Source organism: Giraffa tippelskirchi, chromosome 2 (genome assembly GCF_054371585.1).
Source record: "Giraffa tippelskirchi isolate mGirTip1 chromosome 2, T2T-mGirTip1v1.2.pri, whole genome shotgun sequence".
NCBI lineage: Eukaryota > Metazoa > Chordata > Mammalia > Artiodactyla > Giraffidae > Giraffa > Giraffa tippelskirchi.
Genome location: NC_137276.1, coordinates 218,583,531 through 218,588,102, shown reverse-complemented (window position 1 = coordinate 218,588,102; position 4,572 = coordinate 218,583,531). Strand labels below are relative to the sequence as shown.

The 4,572-nt window shown below is 35.8% G+C and overlaps 1 non-coding gene across 1 annotated transcript; it reads left to right on the top strand.

Moving 5' to 3' along the window:
• Positions 1–1,016: 1,016 nt before the first annotated feature.
• On the top strand, positions 1,017–1,119 carry LOC145539995 (U6 spliceosomal RNA). The gene has a single exon (XR_014078132.1). It is a non-coding gene; the product is annotated as a U6 spliceosomal RNA (small nuclear RNA).
• The last annotated feature ends 3,453 nt before the right edge of the window (positions 1,120–4,572 follow it).

Sequence of the window (4,572 nt, the reverse complement as noted above, 5' to 3'; positions counted from 1 at the left end):
GCGGAGCCTGGTGGGCTGCCATCTATGGATCGCACAGAGTCGGACACGACTGAAGCGACTTAGCAGCAGCAGCAGCAGCATTGTCTGAATGTACCACAGTTTCTTTATCTATTCACTTACTAAAGGACATCTTGATTGCTTCCACATTTTGGCAATTATGAATAAAGCTGCTGTAAACATCTAAGTGTACATTTTGTGTGGATATGTTTTTAAGTCCTTTGGGTAAATACCAAGGAGCGTGATTGTTGAATCATACAGTAAGAAAATGTCTACTTTTTGTAAGAAACTGACAAATTGTATTCCGAAGTATCTGAACTATTTTGCTTTCCCACCAGCAGTGAGTGAGAGTTCTGTTGTTCTGTATCCTCTCCAGCATCTGGTGTTTTCAATGTTCTGGGCCTTTCTAATAGGTGTGTAGTGATATTGCATCGTTGTTTTAATTTGCATTTTCCTCATGACATATGATATAGAGTACCTTCCTGTATGCTCATTTGCCATCTGTATATCTTCTTTAGTGAGTTTTCTGTTAGGGTCTTTGGCTCGTTTTTTAAAATCAGGTTGTTGTTTTCTTGAAAGTGAAAATGTTAGTCGCTCAGTTGTGTCCAACTCTTTGCGACCCTATGGACTGTAGCCCACAATTCCTCTGTCCAGGGAATTCTCCAGGCAAGAATACTGGAGTGGGTTACCATATCCTCCTGCAGGGGATCTTCCCGACCCAGGGGTTGAACTGGGGTTTCCTGCTTTACAGGCAGATTCTTTACTGTCTGAGCCACTGGGGGAAGCCCGTTTGTTTTCTTACTGTTGAGTTATAGAAGTTCGTTGTCTATTTTGATAACAGTTCTTTATCAGATGTGGTTTTTGCAAATATTTTTTTTTTCCAGTCTGTGGCTTGTCTTCTTATTTTCTTGATAATGTCTATCAAAGAGCAGAATTTTTTAATTTTAATGAAGCCCAGCTTATCAGTTTCTTTTCATGGGTTGTGCCTTTGGCATTGAATCTAAAAGCTATTGCCATGCTTGCTTTGGCAGCACATGTACTAAAACTAGAATGATATGAGGAAGATTAGCATGGCCCCTGCTCCAGGATGACATGCAAATTCATGAAGCATTCCATGTTTAAAAAAATTAAAAAGTCATTACCATTCCAAAGTTCATCTAGGTTTTCTTTTATGTGATCTTCTAGGAGTTTTAAAGTTTTGGGATTTGCATTTAGGTCTGCCATTCTTTTTGAGTTAATTTTTGTGGAGGGTGTAAGATTTGTATCTAGGTTCATTTTCTTTTTTTTTTTTTTTGCATGTGGATGTCCAGTTGTTGCAGCAACATTTGTTGAAAAAACTATTTTTGCTTCATTGTATTGCCTTTGTTTCTTTGACAAAGATCAGTTGACTATACTTATGTGGATCTATTTCTGGGCTCTCTGTTTTGTTCCTGTTTTTTAAAAATAGTGCTTGCTTCTAGCAGCTATGCTATCAACTTATTTTTATGTTATTTTTAAATATACCATGTAAAATACATAAGAGCAAGCTTCCCTGGTGATTCAGATGGTAAAGAATCTGCCTGCAATTCAGGAGACCTGGGCTCAATCCCCAAGACCGGGGTCAGGAAGATTCCCCTGGAGCAGGGAATGGCAACTCACTCCAATATTCTTGCCTGGAGAATTCCATGGGCAGAGGAGCCTGATGGGCTACAGTCCATGGGGTCGCAAAGAGTCAGACATGACTGAACGACCAACATTTTCACTTTCCACTTCACCATGTAAAATCCGTAAGAGCAAGAATTTTTAAAAACTATTGTATCCCCAGTAGAGAATAGCTTTCAGAATATATATTGGCCTTCTGTAAAAATCTGTTGAATAAATAAATGAATGAATCACTAAATTAGAAAGTTTTGAAATACAATGTAATATAGGGTACAATAATACTGACTTCTTGAACTTAAAAGCTTCTGTTCTTTAATGATTAGAGATATGAAAGAGGGACTTCCTTCACACTTGAAGAATATATAAAGTTTTAAATCTATACATTTTTAATTTGCAGATTCTATGTCCTGAGCTGGTAAAATTTCAAATCATGTTTTTAAGAATAAATGTAAAAGATAAAAGGAGTCTGACAGAGATAGAGATTTGAGTGCCATAGTGAGCCAAAAAGAACTTATTTCACTTATTTTTTTCTCCTATATCTTTGAAACTAACAAGGAAAAGGGACAGTTCTTTTCTCAAAAGAGTAGTTATTTTTCTCCTCTTTTCTTGAAAATCCCTGTAGATGATACTGAGCTTCCGGAATCAGTCACTAAAGAAAGCTGTATTCTGCACCGTAAGAATTGCTTCCTTATGCCTTTGTCTCTTTGGAGACATTGACACATCAAGGTAAACTCTTGCATCCGTATGCATGCTTAGTCATGTCTGACTCTTTGTGACCCTTTGAACTGTAGCCTCCGTTCCCAGGCTCCTCTGTCCATGGGGTTCTCCAGGCAAGATTACTGAAGTGGGTTGCCATTTCCTCCTCCAGGAGATCTTCCTGACCCAGGGATTGAACCCAAATCTCCCATGTCTGTCTCCTGCATGCAGGTGGATTCTTTAGCTGTAGAACCATTGAGGAAACCCTCATACATTTCTGCAATAACTTGGAGCACTGGGTGTGTTTCATCTACAAGACTTTGCTTATCACACAAAGCTTCTTGATTTAAATTGTGCTTTGATGGACCTCCCCCTGTGCCTGCAAGTAAGAGGTATGGTTTTCATAATAATAGGGGCTCCTGCAGGAAAAGCAGTCTATGTGATAACTCAGACATAACTAGGTTAATTTCCTTTTCTTCTCATTTTCTATAAATTGTATTCATGTTTCCTTTTGTTCCTGGAAACAATGTCAAATTAAGGAAGTAAAGAATAAGCTGAGCAATCTCTTTTGAAAGAAAAGTATTACAAGGTGATAAATGTTATTAAAATATATTTCTCAAAGGGAAATCCTTCTACATACATAATTTTGCTGAATATAAACTTGATATTCCCAGGAGGCACAGTGGTAAAGAATCTGCCAGTCAATGCAGGAGATGCAAGAGACACACGTTCAAGTCTCTGAAGAAGGAAATGGAAACCCACTCCAATATGCTTGCCGTGAAAATTCCATAGACAGAAGAGCCTTGCAGGCTACAGTCCACAGGGTCACAAAGAGCTGGACACGACTAAGTGACTGAATAGACTTTTCAAATTAGTATCTAAGGTCATAACGTTATGTAGATGTACAGACTATGATTGTTATTACATTTTTAGTAACGGTAGCTGAAGAGATGAATCTGTAATGGTAAATTCAATATAATCAAAATATTTCTGTTCTTTCTTGACTGAGATTGCATTTTCACAAAATATCATTTCTGAAATGAAATTAGACCCAGATGAAATGCATTGTTTTATACTTGGGATGAATTAAATAAGTAAGAGTTGGAGGCCCATAGTGGTTCTTTTCCCCACTAAAGAGGAGGGATGACCTGTGAAATGGTAGCACTACTGAAACAAGTAAAGCTATTATAATTATTGGAATTCTGCACAATTTTAGGAGAGAGAACTGAGAGCCCCATTTTATCTTTGATTGATCAATAGATTATGTTCATTCAACTAACATGTATTAAACATCTCCTATGGACTGGGCACAGTGCTAGGATACAAAGATGAACACAATGAAAATCTTGGTCTCATGGAGTTCATAACACAAAAATAGAGGTATGTTTTGGTTGGTACATTTCTTATGCAATTTAGTTTGCACTACAAACCAATATTTTTATCATATATTTTTCTGATTATAAATACAGTATATGAAAATTCCCATATCTCTACTGCCTAAACAATGGTAGACATTGTTTTATCTTTATAATCCTATAACTACATTAAAATATTGCTTTTCATTTAGTATCTATTTGTACATTTAAATATAGTGACTCTAATTGTTATAAGATTACATAGAAATAAATAATCTATTATTCATAATTTAGGTTGCTTTCAATTTCCTGCTGTTAGGAAGATCTTTGTAAAATGTCCTAAATAATTTTTAGGATAAATTCCTATAAGTGATGTTACTCAGTACAATCATAGGGAAATTTTAAAAACTTTTGGCAATAGTTCCAATTTGACTATATACTTTGCAAGAACAATCAATTTTAAGTTCTGCTCAGTTACGGTCTTATATTAGCAAGAATTTTCATTTTCACTTTCATTCTGATATGGGTTGTATTTCATATTCCTTAGTACTCTGTGCAAAGTCAATATTTTCTTAAACATTATTCACTATCTTGTTCCTTCAATTAAGAGGATTATGGTGATGGATAAATAAAATTGTAGAGTGCAGATAATCTCTTGGAATTATAAAGTCTCTGATTATATTCAAATTTGGCATCTTTGTTCTTCAGTTATTGCATTTTCAAAGCTAGTTTCTATTGGGGAAGATTTCAATTGTGTCCATGAAAAGCGACGATGTCTTGTTCAACATAACTCACTGAGCTCAATCTATACATCACACACTACCCTTGTTTTGTTGCTCTAAATATACATTTTTAGCACTGAGAATCACCAGAGAAGAAAAAA